We start from the raw sequence: 27042 nt of genomic DNA, 5'->3' as shown, positions 1-27042 counted from the left end.
ACAAATACAAAGACCATAGGAAACTAATGTAACCTACAGTTTACTTGTATCCTGAAATTGACATGTCAATGTATTTGTTATGAATATATTGTATCTATTATATACACAAGGGACAAATATATGTATTGTGTGTGTGTGTGTATGTGTGCAAAATATATATCTATCTCAATATATTTTCTATGGACTGAATGTGTCCCTTCAAAATTTGTATGTTCAAGTCATAGAACTCACAATCATGTTTGGAGATAGAGTTTTGAGAGATAATAAAGTTGAGATTAAATCATGAGGGTGTGGCCGCCAACATAAAATGTGATATTGGAAATCTTACATTCCTTTTCTTCCTCTACCATGTAAGGACACAGTGAGTGAGAAGGTAGCCTTCTGCAAGCCAGGTGGACAGCCCTTACCAGAATCTCAACATGCTGAACCTTCATCTTGGACTTTCCAGCCGCTAGAACTGTGAGGAATACGAGTTTCTGTTGTTCTGTTGGCCTGGTCTCTGGTATGTTGTTATGACAGCCTGAGCTAACTAATACAAGATTTAACACAAAAAATTCAGAAAGAAAATATGGGAAAATTGTTAGGAAATTAGTCATTGGCTCTATATGGTGAAAACACACATTGTATGTATGACAACAAAAATGATTTGGAGTACTCAGCATCAAAACATCTTGTTGTTAAGCTATTGAACTTCAGAAACAATAGTAAGAAAGGCAGTATGTAGGCATCGAGGAAGAAAAAACAGATAATGTATTTTTAAAGGAGCATAATATGTTCTAGGTCATTACCTCAATACGGTTATAAAATTTGGTTAACTTACTGCATTAACTTACTGCATTAACAACAATATCATCACAAATAAAGGTATTGTTCAGGCCTCCAGGTGGAAAAGCAAGTAGCCAACAAGAGTTGAAAAATAGACTGACCTCATCTTTCTCTTCTATAGTATCTATAGTAAGAATATAAAGAGTCAATGGCTATATACATAGGTGGAGACCAAACAAACGGGTTACCCACAAATACATGCCATCAAGCACCCTTTATAACATATAGGCAATAGCTAGACATTTAAGATAATAAAAATGAGACTATTGTATCATTGAGGTCATATGGTCTTTAAAAAATGAAGAAAAAAGAAAGTTATTTGAGGATGCAATCAAGTCAAACAATAATGAATTGAAATAAATAAGCAGGCAATCAAGTCAAACAATAATGAATTGAAATAAATAAGCAGGTAATTGAAAGGTGATGTATACAAGTGGTACAAGAATCAAATTTATTTAAATATCAAACTAAGATTAAATAACTGAAAAAGTGATTAGATAATAAATGTAAATATTAAAATCCCTGACAAGGTGAAAAGTATCAGCATTAAAATTGGTAGATAAAAGGAAGGAGGCAGAAGGTGTGAAAAAGAGAAGATGATGCAATCTTTCATGAAAGAATATGTATTAATACTGCGAAACTCAAATTATTTGGTTTAAAAAACTCATTATTTAACAGTTTTTTAAAAGTTATAAATGACCTTTTAGCTAGTATTTTTTTGTGTGATGAAAACATAATTTGTAGTTTGGCTATTTCTTCCTATGTCATACAGCTTTTTTTCCATTTGATTAAATCAAATTATGAATAATTCAATAAAGTGAATGCTGTTTTAACAATAACAGGTATAGTTTGACTCAATTCTTACAACTGTTTTTCTATCTATGCATCCATCTTGCAATTAATCTTTTTTTACATTTGGACATCAATAATTATCTAGAATTATGACCACTGAATTTTAATTCTCATTGTGTTAGAGTAGTATAGAATTAGACCTTTTTGAATTATTCAGAGCCTAATAATCAAAGTGTATTGATTGTATACATTATTCTAAAGTAAATACATAAATCCAGAAATTAATTTACCTTCCACTACCACTAACTTTAGTGACATGTTGATATATATCCTTTTACTATATATTCAGGGAGTATGAAATAGAATATCCTGAATATATTATCTGTCGAGGACACAAAGCCTTACCTACATTTTCCAAACTCTGTATCATAATTTGAATTTACTTGCACATTCTCTGTTGGAATCTTCCATTTTTAATACATCTCATATGCAACCTCTTTTTAAGAAAGCCTTCTCTCATTTCTTTTTGAAATTAGTTTTTTCACCTTTAGGGTTCTCAAAGCATATTTTTTACTCAAGTTATATTAAAATATAACTGTTTTAATATATTCTGTAAAATATAAATTCCTTAAGAGAAGGGACCAAATCTTAATTGTTGCATTATCTGTAAAGCTCATTCAGTAATTTTTCATAGTTCAATAAACATTTTCTTAGCTATGATATAATAAGCTTTATTAACATTGCTAGTCAAGTATATATTGGTTTTGTGTTTCTGTGTATTTACAACAAACACAAATGTAAGGTGTAATCAAGTATATTTTTAAAATTTTTATAATTGCCTATTCTAATTACACAAGTTTTAATGCATGCCTTTCTACAATGTGTGCTTGTGTTTCCATTACAGCTAATGGTCTGGGAATTCCACTTAAGCACTATTTTGCTGTACTGCTTGCAATTCCTTTATGTGTTTGGATGTAAATTTTAATTTTTTTAAAAGCAATTTGCCATTTGGATTTTTCATTAATTCATACTGGACTCCTCTCTCATGAGTCTTGTGGCTAGAAAAAATATAGAGTGAGTATACCACACTGTAGCACTGTTGCTTAACTGATGCTAATATGAACATCAAGGGATTTAAAGGCCACCATTCATTCCAGGTATGTCTCTGCATTATACCCACCATTTGACTAATGCAACTAAAATATATCTCTTTTTTTTTTTTTTTGAGACAGTTTCACTCTTGTTGCCCAAGCTGGAGTGCAATAGCGTGATCTCAGCTCACTGCAACCTCCACCTCCCAGGTCCAAATAATTCTCCTACCTCAGCCTCCCGAGTAGCTGGGATAACAAGCACGTGCCACCACACACAGCTGATTTTGTATTTTTAATAGAGATGGGGTTTCTCCATGTTGGTCGGGCTGGTCTTAAACTCCCGACCTCAGGTTATCCACCCACCTCGGCCTCCCAAAGTACTGGGATTACAGGCGTGAGCCACCACACCCAGTCCAAAATAAATCTTTTTAATGGCATAATTTGTGACTCCCATGACAGAGGAAGAGGATTTCCTGTACTTACAAAAAGGGTTGGTTGAAAGTAAATTAGATTTTGTTGAATAAACCAAAAAGAAACTACCCCAGATACAATACAACTTTTGGGAAATCGGCTTATATAAGACAAAACACTGGCACATGATGTGCTGATTTATTTTAGGACTGAATTTTCCTGTGTGAATAATATCAAACAAAATGGAACTTGCCATAGCTACATATTAATTTATTGCCAGTTTACAAACAAGTGAATTTTCTTTAAGGAGAAATAGAACTGTTTTGGTTTTGGTATAAATCTGACTAGAACATATTATTTTAATTTTTGTCAAACTGACTTGATTTTCAATATTTTGAAATAAGAATACTGTGTATATGAAACCATTTTTGTTTTTGTTTTTCCTAAGAAATCAGAATATCTTGAGATATTGGCTCCATTTTCCTATATGTTAAAAATTGCAGAGTTGAGTAGTGAGAGCCTCCTTTGGAAGATATATAAAATCTCCAGTTTGCCAAACACTCACCATGCCCTCTTTCTGTAACCAAAATTCGTTATCATTTGAGATACTTTAAAAAAAATTAATAGACTTTATGTTTTAGAACAGTTTTAGATTTATAGAAAATTTGAGCAAATAGGACAAAGTTCCCATATTTCCCTTTCTATGCACACAATTTTCCCTATTATTAACAGCTTGCACTAGTGTTGTACCTTTGTTACAATTCATAAATCAATTCTGATGTGTTATTATCAACTAAAGTCTGTAGTTTAAGTTTCATTCTTCACATTGTACAGTTGCATGAGTTTCAACAAATGCATGATGTCATGCATTCACCGTTACAGTAACACACAGAATTGTTTCACTATCCCTAGAATCTCTCTTGCTTCACCAATTCATCCTCCTCCCTTTCCCTGAAACCCACAGTAAACATTGATATTTTCACTCTCTAGATTGTCTTTTCCATAATCTCATATAATTAGAATCATACAGTATATAGCCTTATCACATTAGTTTCTTTCACATAGGAATTCATATTTAAGATTTCTCCATATATGTTCATAATTTGGTAGCTTTGTGTGTGTGTGTGTGCACACACATGTGTTTTTAATTATTAAATAATATTTTATCCGATGAATGCAGCACAGTTTGTTCTGCTTGGTTTAACAAAGTCCTTAGTCTGATCATGTACAAACATCTTAGTTGCTTCTACTTTTTGACAATTATCACCAAAGCTACTATGAACATTTGCATACAAGATTTTTTGTGGACTTAAATTTTGAAATTAGTTGGGTAACTGTCAAAGAGCACAACTGATGATTGCATGGTAAGACTGTTTCAATTTTTTAAGAATTGATGAATTATCTTCCAAAATGGTGGTAGCATTTTAAAGTTTAAAACAACATGTATATTTTTGTCTCACAGATCCTGTAGATCAAGAGTCTGGAATGTATTAGCTGGGGTTTTGCTCAAGGCCTCACAGTGCTGAAATCAATATGACATCCTGGCTAGGGTCCTATCTGAGGCTCAGGGTTTTCATAAGGTTTATTCAGATTGTAGACAGAACTTAATTCCTTGCAGTTGTGGGACACAGGTTCAATTTTTTATTCTTTTCTATTGGTCAGAGGTCACTTTCAGCTCTTAGATGCTGCCCAGAGTTCCTTGCCATAAAACTGCCCCCATAGATCCTCTCACAGCTTACCTGTTTGTTTTTCTCAAAGCCAACAGGAGGATTGCTCTCATGATTTGAACCTCTCTGATTTCAGAAAGGGACCAGTTCTTTTGAAGGGCTCATCTGATTAGGTCCGGCCCACCTAGGATAATCTCAGTTTTGATTAACTCAAGATGAACTGAATTAAGACTATAATTATATCTGCAAAATCCCTTCACTGTTAACATAAAACATGATCTAATTATACATGTGACATTTATCATATCTTTAGTCCTGCCCACAGTGAAAGAGAGGGGATTATACAGAGATTGTGCACCAAGGTGTGGAGATTTTGTTGGTTATCTCAGAATTCTGCCTACTTTTAAAGAACAATGAGTAGAAATGGAACTGCATAGTATGCACACACATACTTTCATATTTAAACCAAGTGTTTATATATTTGAACTGCTTTACTGGTTAATTTCACTTGAAGTACCCTGCAGACATTTCACTGGAGCCAGTTGTTGACCTCTTATTTCTATCAGATTAGTCTAACCTCTTTGTATATTTTCCGCTTAGAGGAGGAAAACAATATTGTTTTCACTGAAAATATCAGTTGCTTTTTTTTCTTCTTCTTTTTTTTTTTTTTTTTTTTTTTTTTTGAGACGGAGTCTCACTCTGTCGCCCAGGCTGGAGTGCAGTGGCCGGATCTCAGCTCACTGCAAGCTCCGCCTCCCGGGTTTACGCCATTCTCCTGCCTCAGCCTCCCGAGTAGCTGGGACTACAGGCGCCCGCCACTTCGCCCGGCTAGTTTTTTGTATTTTTTAGTAGAGACGGGGTTTCACCGTGTTAGCCAGGATAGTCTCGATCTCCTGACCTCGTGATCCACCCGTCTCGGCCTCCCAAAGTGCTGGGATTACAGGCTTGAGCCACCGCGCCCGGCCTTTTTCTTCTTCTTCTTAGAACCCCTTGTCGTTTATTGCATAAACAGAAACACAAATTGCTCACTCTGATCTGACCCTTGCACTTCTCTTTCCATTTAAAGAAGAGCTTTACATTGGTGATCGACAGAATAATTTCTCTCCGTATATGTCCCTTTAGTAGTATATGTTAGGACTTTGTTGAACCAAACAGATTTTTCACACAATTTTGGATCTCCCTTCCTTGTTAGAAATACGGAAACAATGAAAAATGTGCCTTTTCCCAAGGAAAAACTCTTCACTCCATTATGGGGCTTTCTTTCCTTCTGACCTGGGTGTCCTGTCATCTGGCTTAATATTTTCCTCATGTGTCCCTGTCTTGCATATTGAAACACAACATTTTAATTGTATGCGGCTGAATTAATGAGACTTTATTGAAAGTTTAACATGGTAATTTGAGTACCGAATGCTACAAAAACATATTTATTTTCCAAGCAACGCTTCTTTATCTTTTTCCCAAAGGGGAAGATGTATTTCTCTCAGTATGCTTTACCCTGCTCCAGATTGTCATATTTTTCATTTTGGGGACCCTCCACCTGTGTCTCTTTCTGGGGTTTCCAGGAAACTTAAGGAAGGAGTCAGCCTTTTAATCAGCCAGAGTGGGGAGGATGTAATTCCCCACAGGTCCTCTGACTGTTGGACGGCTGAGAGGTAAGGTGAACTCATTCATTAGGGAAGCTTCCCCATGCCTTCCTGTTGTTTATAATCAGTTTGTTTAAGAGTAACATTTTCAGTGATTTGCAGTGATTACCAATTTTGAAGTGATTACCAATCCCCAGAGAAAAACTAAAGACGTTTTGATTTTTATTTTACTTTTTTTTTTTCCCTTCAGTGTCTCTGCTATGCTAATATTTTACAACAAGGTGAAACTTAAGAGGAGAATCCTTCCATAAATGGCATGGTGATATTTAGGATTTGGAATACTGTGGCATGTGCCCGAACTGGCAAGAAAGGAAGAAAAAAAGATGGGAGTTAAAGGAGAAAGCCAAGACCGATTGAATTCAGATCATTATTAAAATGTTTCAATACAAGAAAGGAAACGGTCCAACCAATGGCAAAGAAAGCAGTACATGGCAAGAAACACGAACCTGAACATGAGGAACATGTGTGACAAACACTCTTGGGGATACTAGTCCAACATTTTAAAACATTTTAATATTTTAAAATTAAAGTCAGAAAACTTATTTTTTCTATTTCTTTAAACACTTATTAGACTAGATTGATTTATTTTCCAAACAAAAATAATTTGGAACTTGGCTAATTTAATATTCCTTTCAACATTTCTAAATCTAAATCAGATTCCTCACGACTGTTTTGGCAAAGCAAACTCCTTGGTATTTGGTGGACATTCAACCTCTTCAAATAATACTTATTTATAAAGCAAATGGGCTAGTTGTTTGAGAAATGAATAGTAAGTATGAAATACAATGACTGAATAGAATGCATTTTCAAACTCGGGAAGATCAGAACCAAACATACAAATATTAAACAATATAAAATTCAGAAAATAATGTGGAAGAATCATGTATTGCTTATTATCTTTCTCAGTTCATTAAAACATGATTCATCAAGAACAAAGTAGGAAGTGAGAACAGCTCCTCAGAAACACGATTATCAATTCATGTATCTTAACATCTGATTGTAAAAGTTGAGTCATTCTTTTGGAGAACATTGAAGAGAGTCTTCATCTTCTGCTACTCAACGTGTGGTTCACGAACCAGTTACATTGGCATCAGATGGCAGTTTGTTGGAAATGCTGAATCTCAGATCCCGTTCCATAACCACTAAGTCAGAATTGCATTTCAGCAAATTCCCAGATAACTTGTGTGCACCTTAAACACACTGGATAATCCAAACTACATAATACTATCTTGATTTTACCTAAACTAAATCACTTACCATATATACCTGTGCATATTTGACTTTTTCTCAGTGATGTATCGCAAACTTACCACATGACAGACCTGTGTTAGGAACTTAATAAATAATTGCTGACTAGTTACTGGAATAGCTTGCTAGGATAATCTGTTCCTTTCATCCATTGACTGGTATTGACTCTATATGTATTTTATGATATATTTTTACACAGCCACAGAATTCCTCTGTATTGTGAAAAGAAATATTTAGAAAATTAGTGGAGAATACATGCAGCTATCATTTATTCCTCATTATTGCCACTTTTTGAGGCTGATTTAGAAATACTTGACTTCTTTCTAGTCTCGGGCATGCAGTACAATAATTATTTTCAAGTATTACATTTGTGTCACAACCCAGGGACCAAAGCTAGGGCAAATTTAGTATCAAGTACAAATGTTTAAGAATGACTACAAATACCAAAGATAATCTTTTGCAGTTTTCTCAAATGAATCATTGGATTTAATTTCCATTATAATAAATCATTCAAGTTGAATAGTGTTACACTTCTTAAAATAAAGCAAGCCTCTGACCTTTTGACTATCAAATGATTTTATATTTAGTAACTTTAATTAAGGAAATTAAATTCATTTAAGCAAAATTTTGAAGGAAAATTGTTCAACTTAATGACATTCAAATCTTACTAATATCCAGCCTGGGGATCGCTGAGATTCAATATCCAAAAGATACATTAGCCTATCTCCTGCCAGTTCAATGTCATTACATATAACATATAATTTAAGTATTTTTCACATCCTCTCCTTTTATAATGTCTTGACTAAAAAGGTTTCTGGCAAGTACAACCTTTTTCATGACTGACCTTCTAAGGCTAGTTATGTATAACCAGCATACAAATCAAACTGAACATTGATTACGATATTAATATTCTCACAGAGTCATATGAATTCACAATTCTCCTCCTTCCTAGGTTAGGGGCAGTTCACACATTCATCACACTTATTTTAGGCTTCACATTTATTTAGGCTTCCTACGTATTTGTTGTAAAAACTGACATCTTAGCTGTTTTCTCATGGAACCATAGAATTTCTGAATGAAAGAAGTCTAAAGAAAATCTAGGCAAACACCTTTATTTTATATCAGGAAATTGTGATCTAGAGATAAAACTCAATGGCATGTGCCCAACACGTTGTCCGTAGTCAAGCTGAGATTGAAAGAAAACAATAACCTACAGATAAATATAATGCCTTTCCTTTTACATATATGATGCTTTTATTATAAATAATTTGATTGTTGGATTTCTTCTAATTAAGTACTTTTTAGTTGTTCCCATCATTATTTTGTTATACATTCTGAATAAAAATGACAGTCAAGAAGGTTCTGTGTGACCATTTCAGCCAAGGAAACTGGAGATAAAGACTAAAGACTCAGACTGGGAGGATTCCAGAATGGCAGAGAGAGAAACATGAAAATCTCTTCCCAAAACTTAATGACAAAACCTGATGAAGTTATCAAAACCAGGTCGGTAAATTGAGGCAAACAACAAACTGAAAGTCCTTTATTCAAGACACATCACTGAACTCCCGGTAAGAATAATGGGAGGGAGTCTGCAGTTCATCAGTGGGGGCTTCCTACTCTTAATCTACCCTCCCCACCAACCTTCACATTGCAAAAAGCAACAGAATTTGCTGCTGGAAGGGGCAGACTGAATGAAAGTGGAACAGAAAAAAAATCCATACTCCTGGGCATTGGAAACTGTAGGAATATCAATGAAGGATGAATGGAAAAGGCCAATGTTGCAGTTAGCACTTCCTTGTTTTCTGGGACCACAGCATTTTCAAGGCTCATCTTGCACTTTTCTTTCCTCAGCAGAAAGTCAGCCATTTCTCCAAGGAGCTCTGGGTTCTTCTACGGGAGGGTAAGCCTTTAGAAAACAAAATCTGGAAGTTAGGTGTGCTCTTTGGTTGTTTGGGTGACAATGCCAGTCTAGTACCCTTGTCCTAGTCAGTTATTCAATATTTTGCCTGGAGGCTTTTGTGAAATTAAATAGTTTTATAAGTCTTAGATTTGATTATTGTTGCTTAATTTTGCACAAATACTCACATTCCCTTTTAACATATTCACTTAGGCCTTTTGGGGAGTTGTCTTGGATTATAGATTTAAATATTTGTTTTTTAGGGCCTCTGATTATTTGTGTTGTTATTATTTTATTAGCCTTCCATTTTTACCACTTTATCTCTGACTTTTTCACCTCTTTTTTAACCTCTGTTTATTTTTATGGTGTTAACTTTCCTTAAAGGCTTACTCAATTTTCATTCAAATCCATTTACCTTGGACTTTTTGTAAATTATTCTTCATGTTGAAGATGATTATGTTCCTGTCTTCCAACCAACCTTCTTTCAATCAACATTTTAAAAAATATTTATTTCTTTTTTTAAAAAAATTTGAATTTGTAATTGATGGTTTCTAATTTTCCCAAATACTATTCTGGATATACTCAAATCAGTTTAAATATACTAAACTTAGTTTGGATGGATGAATGTTATCAGCTAAGGCATGTTTGTTCCATGTTTTCTGAAATCTTCTTGTAAGTTTTAATGATATTATTAATTTTTGTCTATTCGTTTTGTGGATTTGGAATGTTTACATGATTCTTAATTCAATAATTGTTTTTTTCTTTAGTGTCCTAATATATAAAATTTGCTTCTTTTTTTTTTTTTTTTTTCACCATCCAACTGCCAAGTGATACTTATTCATACCATTTAACAGTTTTCTCCCCTAGTGGTTATACTTTTCAAAGATGGGCTTCTCAAACAGCATGTGTTTTTAAGTACTCTGATCTACCGGGATACTTTTTCAATATTTGCATACAAACGGTGGAGGTACTTTTTATGGAGCAGTAACGCGCCATATTTGAGAAAAACTACTATGTCCTCTTTTCCATCTTTCATGGAGTTTTTCTTGGACTAACCTTGTTCATGTCAAAGACTTGTGGCAAAAGTGTGAGATATTGCTTCTTGGTATTTCGTGTTTTACTTCTTTTTTTTAATATGCAGATAATTTAAAATTTGAACTATTTCTTTGTCTTCAGGCATGCTGAAAGAATGTTGTTTTGGTATTTTTGTGTATCCTTGATACTCTGTTTTAAATTTTAAATAGTATTTGGGAGCATGGGTTTAAACTGCTGCCATTATTTTTGGTTCCCTGGGAGATATCTTGTTTATGATATACATTACTAGAAATAAGGGTGAATATTATTACTAGTATTATTATTACTGCTTCCTTCAATAGTGTATTATTTTCAGATATATAATTATATACCAAATGTATATGTAATTATATACATTAATTTAAATATATTTAAAATTATATTATATATTATAAAATAAATATATTTAAGTAATAAAAAAGTATTTAAGTAATAAGAAAATAATATAATTTTCTTATTTGATTTCTAAATTTTTAGAATAACTACTCATGAATTAGTGATACATGACATTTGTTTAGATCTTTCTTGAACTTAGCTACTATGTATGTTATGTTATTATTTGTCTATCTTAACAAACTGTTACTAGTCCTAAAAATAATTATTCCACCTTTAAATCTGGCCTTTCTTACTGGAATTATGATAAGTTTACAGACTAAACTTACAAACTAAAACTTCTTTAGTTTTAGTTTCTTTTAGTTTCTTTCTTTTAGTTTACAGACTAAAATTTTTCACTTTCAATTTCTTGTATTAATACTTTTGTTTAAAAATATATACGCTTCCTGTTTTTCCTTTCTATATTAATATTTAGAAACTGAAAATTTCTAATATATCTTATGCTTTATTTATGTGAAGTTAAATAATTGGTTTGATTTTAATATCTCTCTTTCATAGTACAGCAATTTATAAACCCTTTGAGGTTAGTTATTTTTAGAAGATAATATATGCCATACTGTCTACAAACCATCCTGGGAAATAATTCGTAGTACCTAATTTGATAAAACCCTAATTTCTGAAAGCACCGTGGTTAGTTCTGTCTTGGGTATATAAAGATAAATAAAACCTTTTTCTACCTTCAAGGCTACAGAATAGTCACATAAACAATGCTTTAGGTGGATGAGAGAAAAAAATTACATGAAAATTAAGAGATTTTTAAAAAGTTCTCTGTAAACTCCAATAACTAATTTTGACAAAGTAGATAACTTGAAGCTTCAAGATAGTGGACCAAGAAAACACGGGGCATTAGCAGACTAGAGAGTGAGCAAACGCCAAACAGGAGTGAAACACACGGATTTAAAAATATATAATTAATTCAGACCAAAAAAAAAAAAAATGGCCTGAATGACTCAAATATCAGGTAGCTGTTGTCCAATTGTGGAGGATATTAGAGGTCATGCAAGGAAGTTTAAATTTTGCTTAAAAAAACTTTATTGAGTTATGATGGATGTACGAAACTCTACATATTTAATGTACAAACCTTGATGAATTTGTAGATAAGTGTATACCCACGGAACCATCACAACAATCTACACTATAAACCTATTCATCGCCTCCAAAAGTTTCTTCTGCCCTCCTTATTACATTTTTGTGATAGGACATGTAACATAAGATTGACCCTCAGTGAACTTTTAAGTATACAGTACAACATTGTTAAGTACAGACATTATGCTGTACCGCATATCTCTAGGACTTATTCATCTTGCATATCTGAAAGTTTGTACTCTTTGACTAATACCTATTCATTCCCTGCCAACTCCTGGGAACCACCATTCGACTCTCTGTTTCTTTGAGTTCAACTAGCTTAGATTCCTCAAACAAATGGGGTCACGGAGCATGTGTCCTTCTCTGTGTAGCTTATTTCACTTAGCATAACCTCCTCCAGGTTCATCATGTTGCCACAGATGGAAGGATTTCCTTCTTTTTTATAAGACTGAATAGTAGTCTATTGTATGTATATCCAACATTTTCTTTACCCATTCATCTGTAGATGGACATTTAGGTTGTTTCCACATCTTGGCTATTGTGAATACTGCTGCAATTAATTCAGTAGTGCAGGTATCTATCTAGTTGAGACCCTGATTTTAATTCCTTTGGATATATACCCAGAATTGGGATTGCTGGATCATATGGTAGTCTTATTTTTAATTTTTTGAGAAACTTCCGTACTGTTTTCTACAATGGCTGTATTAGTATGAGTTCCTGCTAACAGGATGCAATGGCTCCCGTTCTTTACATGCTCATCAACACTATTATCTTTTGTTGTATCTTTTTTTGATAACAGCAATTCTAACAGATGGGCAGTGATCTTGTTGTTTTGATTTGCAATTCTCAAACGATTGGTGATGTTGGGCACCTTTTTAGATACTTGTAATAAATTTTACTTATTTGACAGTTGAGAATTTCAAATAAAGGTTAATTTTGTTCTTACATTTATGAAGATCAGTTTGTTGCCAGTGTAGAGAGAAATTCAGAAGAAAAAGAGGCAAGGGAGTCAGGAAGTTCTACCATAATGCAGACAAGAGTAAATGAGCACTGCATTATAAGCATTGGTTATATTATTCCTCCTGAAATACATTGCTCTTAAACATTTAATGTAAGTTGAAGGTCACATTATAATTCAAATATTTTTAAAAATTATAAAATATACTTACTTCAGAAATGTAATTTTACATATTAATTGACAACCATAATGTGTGTGTATTTTTGTAATTTACTGTACTAATTATAAGCTATCTTCTCAAATCTTAATCATAAATGTGTTTTTTTAATCCATCATGCCTAGTAATATAAACATAAAGGAAATTAAAATCACAACATTGAGAGAGTAACCTTGGAAATAAGGACAGTGTGAAAAAAATAGTTTTATTATATATATTTCAGTCATTTTATTAGAAAATCTATCTTTGTTTTAAAAAGTAACTAACCATCTTATATTGACCACTATAATCAAGATTGAAAAATATATTATATATTTTCAACTTGTCACTCAAGTTTGACATAACAATGCATACAAATAAAACATTAAATTATGTTAATATGTGGAGATATTTAGGATTTTCATACAAAAGATGCTCATGTATTTTACATAAAATTATACAATAAATTAGCATGCACAATTGATAATGGTGACAGTGATTAAATTATGTTTAAATTTATAATACAAGATGAATAAATCATTCATCACCCATCTGGTGAATGTTTCAAATGTGGTCATAATCAGCATGCCCCTATGCCTCTTTAAGACAACAAGACTACATACATTTCAAGAACGTAGTATGCCATAGAGGCTTCAAGTCTCAGTTCTACTATGATACCACCTGACTTTATCAATTACTAACTTTATGCCTAATGACAAGTTAGTTAACCTGTCTGTGGCTTAGTATTTTTAGCTATAAAATGGGACAAAAATAAAAATCTTATTTGAGGTAATGATTAAACAAAATGAATTATGTAAGACCCTTAGATTCATGCCAGACACAGAGATTAGCAATTATGAAAGTTAACCTAGGAGAAAAGAGAGTGCTCATGTACCTATGGAATCATGTATTTGCAGATTCAAAACTGAAGGCATTTCTTCCACACCAGAACCTGCATTTACTTATGGGTTTTGGAATTTTCTTCTGAGTATTCTTTTTCTTTCCTTTTGCTCTTTAAAATGTAGTTATTCTGTAACCGTAAGAATTTTCTTTTTTTTTTTTTTTTTTGAGACGGAGTCTCACTCTGTCGCCCAGGCTGGCGTGCAGTGGCCGGATCTCAGCTCACTGCAAGCTCCGCCTCCCGGGTTTACGCCATTCTCCTGCCTCAGCCTCCCGAGTAGCTGGGACTACAGGCGCCCGCCACCTCGCCCGGCTAGTTTTTTGTATTTTTTTAGTAGAGACGGGGTTTCACCGTGTTAGCCAGGATGGTCTCGATCTCCCGACCTCGTGATCCGCCCGTCTCGGCCTCCCAAAGTGCTGGGATTACAGGCTTGAGCCACCGCGCCCGGCCAACCGTAAGAATTTTCAATGAAAATTAGTTAAACTGGGTGTTTTTCCTCATTGATTTAGATGCTCTAATTACTGAAGATAAAAAGGCATTAAATATAAGTCTTAAGCTGAATTATAGTGTAGCAAAATACAGCCTATACTGTATTACTTTGCCATTTATTTAGCAGCTGTTGTGCAGTTATTCTGTAATCATTAGAATTTTTAATGCTTAAATTATTTGGTTACCATGCACTCTGAAAACAAGTTAGGCTGAAGAGGGTACAATATTAGAAAGGAAATCCCACTTAAAAGGTATTGATTACCAACTCCCCCAAAAAGCTCACTTTATTAGGCCACTGTGTAGTAATGGAGAACACCAACTTAGAAGCGTGTTTGTAGTATCTCAAAGTGAGAAAATTAGAGAAGGGTGTATATGGGATATTAGAACCTGAGCTGAATAAGGTGTGTCTTGAAAAGTGGGGAAGTGGTTGGATTTGAGAAAGATTAGTTGGTGGATAAAATACTGCTTGGTCATAGTATGTTTTAAGGCAGGACCAGTGAAGTCACCTGTCCCAGAATTGTTTAACTCATGGACAGTGAATTATTTCATCTTCAAAAGGAAGCCTATAATTTATAGAAAGAGTCAGAGAAAAGATTCATCTGGGATAAATCCACAATGGTCATATAGGATGGACACATCCTGGCATTGTGCAAGGCACAATTCACTTATATAATGTAAGTGGTGACATCAAAGCTGAAGAGCCAGAGAAGGTCTAAAAAGACAAATCCATGGGAGCAGACAGGCAAAAATAGCAGGACAATAAAAGAAGCTATAGGATGTTAGAAGAGTTTAGGTGGAGCACGTTTGTCAGGGAAAATTCTAAATATCAAATATTTAGTGTAAGAGTATATGGAACAACTATGTCATAAATTTGTCTCCAAAAGCATTTAGCGGAGTGTCCAATATAGATTATGTACTAAATAAATGCTTACTGATTAATTGATTGAAAAGTAGTTATTTAAAGATAAATTTTCTCTCTCACACACACACAAACAGTATGAATGTATACAGTTTTACTATGGTTCTTTGCCAATGCAGGTGATTTAGATAGCTATTCTCTTCAAAATAGCCTCCATTCTTTCTGATAGTTCTCCCATAAGAAAGGACAACCCAAGAGATGGAACCCAAATTTGAAATCGAATTGATTATGTCAAAAGTCCTGCTTGCTCTATTTTCCCTGTAAGAACATCCTACAAGTCAATTTGAATATAGGGAGAAAAATAAAACATAAAAATGTATCAAAGCTACTGTAATCAGAATTACTATACCTGAATGCAATCAAGTGTTGATTGATGCAAGCGTTCTTTTCCATTTCTAGAAGTTTCAGTGATATAAAGATAGTTATATGTCAGTTATTGGAAAATGAGAAAATTTTAAATAGGAGAAAATATTTCATAAACAATTCATTCAATAGATGGTTTTGTAATGAAGTAACATTCCTTATGGCTAGTTAGGGTTATTTTCTCATTTAGTTGAACTGGGTGTTATTTCCTCATTCATTTAAACATTCTAAGTACTGAAGATAAAAAGATGCCTTAAATGTAAGTCTTAACCTGAATTACAGTGTAGCAAAATACAGCCTATGCTGTATTATTTTGTCATTTATTTAGCAGCTGTTATGCACCTATGTATTCATTTTGTCCTAGGGGAAATGCTGAGATAAGTACGTCATGACTCATTATCTTTCTTAAGGGAAATCAATTAAGTTTCTGGAAGAGAAGATAAACATATAGAAAACCCCAGAGAACAGCATTATAAGGCAGTTTTAAATAACTCTTAATAATGGCTGTAGAGAAAATAATCTTATCCTTAAAATGAGGGATGCATGATAAAATTATAGCAAAAACAAATGGAAACAAAAGGAAATGGTAGTGCAAGGACTTGCAGGTCGGTGTCTTAGTCTATTTTGTACTGCCATAACAGATAGTAAAGACTGGATAATTTCTTTTCTCTTTTTATTTTCTTGAGACAGAGTCTCACTCTGTCACCCAGGCTGGAGTGCAGTGGCACGATCTTGGCTCACTGCAACCTCAGCCTCCAGGATTCAAGCAATTTTCCTGACTCAGCCTCCTGAGTAGCTGGGACTATAGGCGTACACCACCACTCCCAGCTAATTTTTGTATTTTAAGTAGAGATGGGGTTTTACCATGTTGACCAGGCTGTTCTCGAACTCCTGACCTCAGGTGATCCACCCACCTGGGCCTCCCAAAGTGCTGGGATTGCAGGCTTGAGCCACTGCACCTGGCCAAAACTGGATAATTTATAAAGAACAGATGTTTATTTGGCTTATAGTTCTAGAGGCTGGGAAGACCAAGATCAAGGAACCACACTGGGTAAGAGCCTTCTAGCTGTGTCATCCCCTGGCCAAAGGCAGAAGAGTAAAAAAGCAAGCACAAGAGAGAGTGAGAGGAAGAGGGCCCAACACATTGTTTTAATGAAAATCCTTTAAGCAGTTGTCCTGTGATAAGTCATCCACTCCCACCACAAAAACATTAATCCATTTGTGAGGGCAGAGCCCTCATGGCCTTATCATGTCTTAAAGGTCTCATCTTTTGATACAATTGTACTGGGGACTGAGTTTCCAACACATGAGCTTTGGGGGACACAGTCAAACCACATCAGACAGAAAGCTATGAGTTCAATTCAGATTTCTACCATTTCTGAATAAACATGGTCAAATTATGTAAGTTTTCTGGATCTTGGGTTTCTCCTCTTTAAAAGAAGAATAATTATTCCCAACCAAGCTAAAGTTGTGCAAATTAAATGACGTAAGTCATATAAAATGTTAGCTATGGTACCTAGTAAACAACAGGAACTCAGAAATGATAACAATTACTTACTTTAGATCATACTGTGTACCAGGCAATGGACTAAAATCTATTTACATATTTTATTCCCCCCACCTTTTTTTTTTTTTTTGCAATTTTATTAGAGTGATCCTTCATGAGGTAGGCATACTTAATTTACAAATAAGAAAACTGAAATGAAGTTACTTACAGTCATGCTAGCCTGAGATCAAACAGCCAGAAAAAGAAGAAATAGCTTTAGTTTGCTTCTCATTCAAGAAAGAGCTGGCAGTCTTACTTCTAGTCAACAGCACTTCTTATTATGGTTGCTAAAGGAATGGTTGAATTAACTCATAGATGAATATCTACTTGCTGAGTCCTAATATAACCAAGAAGATGATAGCTTTTCTCCATCCAATCTTCAAAGTAAAAATAGGTAACTATAAAATGTATCACCTATTTCATCTTCCATTTCGATGAAATTCATTTCTCAGATTCCGTCTTGCCACATGCCAACTATCACATGTTCATCCTATTTTTTTTCCTCTTATCTGTCCATTACATATTTGTGACTTATCGTTGTAATTTCTTTGGAGCCTGAGATCTCATTTTCACTCCATTTGGGTTCTTGGATTGTAACAGTTGTGAAGATCTGAGGACATCTGTGGTATTGAATAATTCAAATCATTATAATGCTTAAATCCAGCTTTAGTATAAAAGTGAAAAAGGAGTTTTCAGACTCATGTCTTCTCTGCAACCAAGTTATGAAGTATTTGCACAGAAAGAGTTGTATTTGGTCAACAAAATATGCACATATTGTTCTTTTTAAAGAAAGCCCACGAGTTAATAATTTGCTTGCCAGTTTCCATTAAACATTCTCCCACCCTTGACTTTCTCCCACCTATATGTCTTCAGAAAACTAGACTGCATTTTAATTCAGTAAGAAACTGGGGTTGAGGGTCTTTTAAAAAATTGAATTTGGGAAGACCATCTTCAATAAAAGATTTAAATTTTAGAAATATTACCAAGAGGACCTATTTTAATGTGGTTAAACTATAGTAAGTTTCTATTTCCTTTTAAAAAATATTTGCAATAAAAAAATAAAATATAAAATATAAAAAATTTGCAAGTGCTAATATGTGAGAAAAATACCTGCAAGTATATCTATGAACAAAATACATTTTTAAGTGCTTTACATGTGTCTCACTTAATCCTCAAAAGTGTTCTCCAAGGTAGATCTTATTATTCCTTTCCATTTGAGAAAATGGAGGCTCAGAGGAACTTAGTAATAGTTATTAAGTAGTAGAGTTGCAATCTGGCTTATCTTCTATGAGATTTTATCTCCCCTCTAGTTGCCCTAACCTGAAGTATTAAATTGGCTTCTTTATTGACCAGTTGTTCTCGATCAGAAAGAGACAGAGAATTTGGCTGGATGGTTTTCACAACTGAATAAGGCTAGTTATATGGTAATATAAATAATTTATTTAGGTTTAGAATTAAACTTGACCCTCAAATGATTTTTGTCCTTATTATACACATAACTTATCATAACTTCAAGTGGAACATTAGGAAAAGAGTTAATTCAAGAAATGCCATGTAGCATCCTCAAATGTGCATGTTACAGAAGTAAATATTAAGTCACTGCTATAGATTGGTGTTTGACTTTCAGTTCTCGTATCTTCCTTTTTATCTTTCTCCCTTCACCAGTTAACACACCTAGACACTCATTAAAGGTGAGGAAGCTGAGAAAAAGGCAACTTCAGGAGAAGTCAAAAGGGCCACAATTATCTGGATAACTTGGTTGACTACCAGCATGAGAAATCAGCAAAGTTTTATGAAAAAAAAAATATCAACCAGTTATTTCCTCACACTTTTATTTGGCAGGATTTCAAAAACATTTACATAATTAAATTGTACTATAGAATCAAAACCAAAAGACCTGGAACGGTACTAGAAAATGCAGAGTCGTGAGATCCACTGCTAACTGCTCCTTAAGAAGAGTTCCTTCTAATTGACAATTGCTACAAAGACAATAAAATACCTAGGAATGCAGCTAACAAGGAAAGCAAAGGACCTCTTGAAGGAGAACTACAAACCACTGCTGCTCAGGAAATCAGAGAAGACACACGAAAAATGGAAAAACATTCTATCCCCATGGATAGGAAAACTCAGTATCATGAAAATGGCCATACTGCCCAAAGTAGTTTATAGATTCAAAGCTATTCTCATTAAACTACCATTGACATTCTTCACAGAATTAGAACAAACTACCTTAAAATTCATATGGAACCAAAAAAGAGCCCATATAGTCAAGACAATCCTAAACAAAAAGAACAAAGCTGGAGGTATCACACTACCCGACTTCAAATTATACTACAATGCTACCATAACCAAAACAGCATTGTACCGGTACAAAAGCAGACACATAGACCAATGGAACAGAATAGAGAACTCAGAAATAAGACCACACATCTACAACCATCTGATCTTCAACAAACCTGACAAAAACAAACAATGAGGAAAGGATTTCCTATATCATAAATGGTGCTGGGAGAACTGGCTATATGCAGAAAATTGAAACTGGACTCCTTTGTTACACCTTATACCAAAAGTAACTCAAGATGGATTCAAGACTTAAATGTAAAGCCCAAAACTATAACAACAACAAAAAAATCCCTAGAAGAAAATCTATGCAATACCATTTAGGACATAGGCATGGGCAAAGATTTCCTGATGAAAACATCAAAAGCAATTCCAACAAAACCAAAAATTGACAAATGGGATCTAATTAAACGAAAGAGCTTCTGCACTGCAAAAGAAACTATAATCAGTGTGAATAGGCAACCTACAGAATGGGAGAAAATGTTTGCAATCTATCCATCTGACAAAAGTCTAATATCCAGAACCTACAAGGAACTTAAACAAATTTACAAAGAAAAAAAAATCATTAAAAAGTGGGCAAAGGACATGAACAGACATTTCTCAAAAGAAAACATTTATGTGGCCAAGAAATATATGAAAAAAAGCTCAACATCACTATCATCAGAGAAATGTAAATCAAAACCACAATGAGATATCGTCTCACAGAACTCAGAATGGTGATGATTAGAAAGTCAAGAAACAATAGATGCTGGGAAGCCTGTGGAGAAATAGGAACATCTTTACACGGTTGGTGGGAATGTAAATTAATTCAACCATTATGGAAGACAGTGTGGCAATTCCTCAAAGACCTAGAACCAGAATTACCACTTGATCCAGCAATCCCATTACTGGATATATTCAATTGAATATAAATAAATTATTCTTCTGTAAAGATACATGTACACATATGTTCATTGCAGCACTATTTGCAATAGCAAAGACATTGACTAAACCCAAATGTCCATCAATGATAGACAGGATAGAGAAAATGTGGTACATAAACATTATGAAATACTATGCAGCCATAAAAATTAACAAGATCATGTCCTTTGCAGGGAACTGAATGGAGATGGAAGCCATTACCTTCAGCAAACTAATGAAGGAACAGAAAATCAAACACCACATGTTCTCGCTTATGTCAGAACTGAACAATGAGAACACATGGACACAGGGAGGGGAAGGACTCACACTGGGGCCTGTCAGTGGGGCAGGGGAAGGAGAGCATCAGGATAAATAGCTTATGCATGCTGGCGCTAATACCTAGGTGATGGGTTCATAGGCGTAGCAAATCACCATGGCACACATTTACCTATGTTAAAAAACCTACATATCCTGCACATGTATCCCAGAACTAAAACAAAATATAAAGGGGGTTCGTGAGACACAGGACTAGAAATTAAAACTATTCAACTCCTCAAGGCCCAGGGACTGTAAAGGAAGATGTGGGCATGTGAGACTGCAATGACTGATTTTAAGAGATAAAATTAGCTCAGTTTCTCTAGGAATTAACCACTAATATCAAAGACACACTGACACAAAACCAGCATCTCGGTCCCTGTGTCAGCTTAACAATGTTTTCTTGGAGCATTAACCTACTCCTTAATACAGTATTGTAAACATTACAAGAAGGTTTATAGAAATTATATCTTATGGTAAAGATGATTAAAGTTTCATCGATTGTTTATAAGATTTTGAGAGACAGATTCAAAAAAAAGAAGTTCCTGCCTCCTCAAGGGTCAACTACTCACCTGTGCTAAGGAGGGGTTCTGTCTAGAAGGAATCACACAGTCAGGTCAGGTCGCTAGAGAATCTAGAGCATTTGGCCTTGAACCAGGTTGGTAACTTAAAACCAGGTGTTATTAAATCAATAAGATTTTTTAAATTGATTTTTTCTTTTGCAATTTCTGCAACAGAAAAGATTTATCAGAGCTCATTTTGAAAACGAAGTAACAATGACTTCTGAAGCATCACAAGTTTGCAGAAAATAAAGTCAATATTTGTTTATTAATGGATTAATGAGACTGACTTCATAGTAAATAAAAAGCCTGTAATTGGGCTACAACGAATGGTCACATTGGAAACGGAAGATGAAGATATAACTAACTAAATAAATAAATCCATTAATGAAGCTCATATTTAGTCAAATGCTCAATGTTATTATCAGGCTCTACAACAATAACTGAAATTGATAAAAATTTCTTGGAAGGTTTTCAATTCAGTATTTCTGAGAAATCAGTTTTCTTGACAAGAAATACATATTTCTTAACAAAAATAATAATGATTATATTCTTGAAGAATATGCAACCAAGTATAATTTGTGAAAAACCTATAACAGAATGAGAATTTTTAGTTCAAAGTAGTTTCCTGCAGAGATGTCTAAATCAGATACGATTTATTTTAAAAATGCCTCTTTTAAATATCAAGCTAAGTCTCCATCAGTTTAAACATAGCTGTAGTTGTTTAATGATAGTGCATAGAACATTTCTAGCTGTGTGATCTGGACGATGTTATTTAATCCTCCAGAGATTTAATCTTTAATAGTGATTGTCTTCTCACTTAGATCCCTTTGAACTGTAAAGAAGCTACTTCTGACTAAGTTCATCTAAAGGAGATTTTATTGGAAGGATAAGGAAAGTTTCACAAGATAAAGGAGAGGAAGACCAACAAGTTTAGAGGTGACAGGGAAGATGTTATATATGTTCTCAGTAGCAGAAACAAACCCACAGACCCGTCCACATTTCATCCAGGAATCACCTCTAGAAATGGTAATTCCAATATCCATCCCTCTGGCTCACTCTCCTGACTCAGCTGGGAAATCTGTTTGGCCAATTTACGCCTCGATGGTTGCGCTGCTCATAATAAAGATCTACTGAAAAGAACCATCAAAGACTCCTCAGATTTTTGATGGTAAAGCTTTTATCAAAAAGATTCTTCCAAAAGAAACTGTATACTGCTAGGAATTAGAAAGAAAGGGTGACTGGGCCACTCTCAATAATTCCTAGACTCTTCAACATAGAGTGTGCATTGTAAGATCTAAAATTTACCTCAGCTGTTTTGCTAAGGGTTTCACTCTTACATCCTCATTTACTTTATAGGACAGTGCTGCGAAGAGGGAGCATCACTTTTACACATGAAGAAGTGGAGACTTTGGAATACTAAGTTATTTATTATTAGTCGCAAAGGTAGAAAACCACAGCCCTGGAATTAAACCCATGTGATTTGAGTCCTGATCCTGTGATTTTAAATGTTGGGAATGACTGCTAACTTCCACATCTAAAATACCAGTGAAATACTCACCATGCAAGGAGTACTCTGGAAATGTGAGCTTGTTGAAATATATCATTAACGTTCCCAAAGCACAGGCCACCATGTGGTTCATGAGAAGTCTGCTGAGAAGGCCTTGTTCGCATTTGTGGTGTTGTGCCAGTGAGTATCATTATTGTCAGTGTTGTACGAGTGAATATCATTATATAAACATAGACACACTAAGGTCTGTACCAACTTAAATAATGATAATTCTGTTCCTATGTGACATTAATTAGCAAAAGACCCACGAAAAATAAAATAGAGCAGGATAAAACAATATGGAGGTAACAGCCTATCAACTATTTAAACATATTGTAAACCCCAAAAGTTAGAAAATGTAGAACTGGCCCAGGGTAGAGACAGGCACTTCACAAAAAGTTGTAAGAGTATAAACATGTCACAGATGAACCCAGACACATGAAAATTCACTTTATGGCAAATGTATGTTAAATCAGAGGGAGAATGACTTTTCACTAACTGGTAGAAAAATTGACTAGTCGTCCAAAGAAACAAAGTTGAACTTCTACCTGAATTTCATATTGATTTAAATGTCATGAAAAATGTTAACATTTATACATGACAAAATACGAATATATTATTAAACAACAACACTCATAGTAGTATTCCTTTATATGTTTTATAAGAGAAGACCGTGGTTATTATGCTTCAAACTGACAAAACTAAAGAAATCTCTGGTATATATAAACAACATAATACTACAAGCAAACCCAAAAGAAAAGGTGAAATTCTGTAAGGTATTTATGACCTATTTGACAGTGGAAGAGTATCTCTGATATACAAACTGATACCAAAAATATATAGAAAAAAGACAAGCCAAAATAAAAATAATGGCAATCAGTTAGATGGCTAGTTCACAGAAAGGGAAATATAAATGGTATTTTATTAAAGGATGCTTACCTTCTCTCACTGTGAGGAAAATGTAAATTAACACTGCAGTAAAATATCAGTTTAGGCTATGAGACTGGCAAAAAGCCAAGTTTGAAATTACACTCCTTCACCACACAGGCTAGAGAAAACCAGCGTTCTACATAATTTAGACAGGAGTTCAAATCCATGCAGCAAGTATAGAGACTACTTGGATATGGTGTATTCTAGGTTTTGTTGCTGCTGTTTGTTTGCTTTTTAGAGCTGGGGTCTCACTCTGTCGCCCAGGCTGGAGTGTAATGGTGTGGTCATAGCTCACTACAGCCTCCAATGCCTGGGCTCAAGTGATCCACCCACCTCAGCCTCCAGACTGTCTGGGATTAAAACATGTGCCACCATGCCGGCTTGATAGATTCCAGTTTTGACCCATTGATATTGCCTCTGCATACTCTACAAATATTTCCCACATTCAAGAAATGACCAATGTGCAAAGCTGAACATCATTTTACATTTAGCAAATACACATAGGTTTGTAATATAACAACATGCCCACCAATAGGAGTTATTTGAATTTTTATTTCATATGTGCATTATCTATCTGTTTTCTATCAATCTGTCTATTTATTTATCCAGTTAAATATGCAGATTAAAAGATGAATGAATCATTCTATGTGCTGGTATAAAAAGATCTTAAAGGTATATTTTCAGGTGAAAAAAGAGCATAGTTCACAAAACGTCTTTTGTAGAAAAGAAGTACATATATGCTCTTTGTTTATATATACATAAACAACCTTCTGAACAATGCACAAAAGTTAGGGAGTGGTTACCTGAGGCATCTGTGTTTTTTATTTGTGTGTGTGTGTTTGTGTGAGTGTGAGTTGAACCGGGAGTGGGTGAAAAATGAATGATGGTTGCAGGATCAGAAGCAAAACATTTCTATTCTATAACTTGCTCTTATTTCTACTTTTAAGCCAAGAATTTCTTACCTATTCGTTGTCTATAAATGTTAAAAAAATCTATTACCATATCCAATAATAGATGAAACTATGAGCTTTATCTTTAAGATTAGTCCCGTGACATTAAAGCTTGTTGGACTAACAATTGTTAAGTAAATGCTAAGAGTTGTGAATTTCACCCTAAGGAGTCAGGTAATTCAAACAACGGTCATTTGTTAACAGACCTTCCTAATGAAGACAAAAAAAAATGTGTATTATATAAAATGTTACCTTTCATGATAGAAAGATAAATGATTTGAATTTCACCAAATTCATATTCCCTCTTGAATATTAGCATCAAGACTCCTTAACCAGGAGATCATGGCAGGAAACACATATTACTCAGATTTCTACTTTTAGTGTTTATCATTGTGCATGAAATAACGAAACATTTAATGCAAATAAAATGATCATTCATTTTCTGTTTCAAACCCACTGAGTTATTTGACTTGTGAGAGTGTTTTTAATTAAGCATATCAACATTATACTGAGAGAACCTGGAAATAAGGAAAATGGTGCAAGAATTGGCAAGATTGGTCTTTCACTTCCTGGTCTGTTTAACAAAGTATTAAATACGCTTTCAATGTCCTAAAACTCCCACTTTGCAGCTTCATTAGCTAACTCAATAAGCCCAACATTATGTTAGGAGCTCTATGTTAGCTTAGGTACACAGCTAATTGTGACCATCCACATGCGGAATACCATTTTTATATTAATTTTTTTATCTTGCTTCCATAGCAGTCTAGTTTGAAATATGAGTGGAATATGTCATGTTGGGATTATCTGTCCCATGCACAACTACAATTATAATAATGACTAATCATGATAATGATGAGTTGTAAATTTGATGCTCAAACATAACAGGCAGTAGCAAGTGTAAATTAGTATATAAGATCTTGTTTACACTTTCACTATAAAGAACAGCTCTTTAAGATATATATATATATGATATATTTGATATATATAAGCATTAGTGTCATAATGCATATTAATTCTTAATAATGCAGAGCATGGCAAGGAGCTAATATTTAGAGCAATTATTTACTTTATATTTTTTAGCATAGCACATTTTATATAAAATGCAAGTAGGCAAATAGAGGTTAGATGTTTTGCCATTTAATAGTTACACTTACTGACTTTGAAGCAAGTGTCACTGGATTGGAATCACTATTACAATACCTCTGTTATTTAATCCATTGGGTCACAATGCCAGGCTGTTAAAATAATGTGATTAATCAACAAGGGAAGCATAAAATATGAAACATTTGGTAATACTTTCCTAAAGTAAATTGAATTCATTCTATCATTTGCTCAACAATATTTTCTGCCCTATTAACAGCTTTGTTAATGTTCTATTGACATCCAATACGTAACACAAATTTTAAGTGTACAATCTGATAAATTATGACATATGCCTATACCCATGAAACTATCATTCCAAGTAAGAGCGAACATTTACATCACCCCCCAAAATTTCCTCATGGCCTTTCATAATTCTTTGTTACTAATTTTCATGATCAAAACTAATATTTTATAGTGACAGATTGTGATAATTTGAAGCTATTGTTTTTACTTGGCATGCCACAAAATATATTACTTTGCTTAATATGTATTTATTGAGATCTAATTATACAGTCACTACTCCTGGATCAGGGAAGACAGCGGGAAGAAATAAGAGATAACAGGCCAAGCATTATGGGTCACACGTGTAATCCCAGCAATTTGGAAGGTTGAGGTGGGAGGATTCCTTGAGGCAGGAGTTTGAGATTGGCCTGGGCAACATAGCAAGACCACCTCTCTTAAAAAAAAAAAAAAAAACTAAAAATTAGCTGGGCATGGTGGCATGTTCCTGTAGTCTCAGCTACTTGAGAGGCTGAAGTGGGAGGACTGCTTTAACCTAGGAGTTTGAGGCTGCAGTGAACTATGATGTTGCCTCAGCACTCCAGCCTGGGCAACACAGCAAGACCCCATCTCTTTA

General features: G+C 34.2%; 1 long non-coding RNA gene across 3 annotated transcripts in view; it reads right to left on the bottom strand.

Moving 5' to 3' along the window:
* The window catches only part of LOC123574623 (uncharacterized), a 28679-nt gene extending 10723 nt beyond the window's left edge, over positions 1–17956 (bottom strand). The window contains exons 1-3 of one of the 3 annotated variants that reach the window (XR_006699644.3): positions 17669–17956; positions 15940–15985; positions 6138–9583 (exon numbers count right to left, since the gene is read on the bottom strand). This is a non-coding gene — a long non-coding RNA (uncharacterized lncRNA). Of the gene's footprint in view, positions 1–6137; positions 9584–15939; positions 15986–17668 lie in introns of those variants that run through there. The other 2 variants (XR_012416331.1, XR_012416332.1) reach the window with 2 other exon arrangements.
* Positions 17957–27042: the final 9086 nt, after the last annotated feature.

The sequence above is a fragment of the Macaca fascicularis genome, chromosome 7, assembly GCF_037993035.2.
Source record: "Macaca fascicularis isolate 582-1 chromosome 7, T2T-MFA8v1.1".
In the NCBI taxonomy this organism is placed as follows: domain Eukaryota; kingdom Metazoa; phylum Chordata; class Mammalia; order Primates; family Cercopithecidae; genus Macaca; species Macaca fascicularis.
Note: the sequence above shows the minus strand (reverse complement) of the source record. Positions and strands in the feature narration are given on the sequence as shown.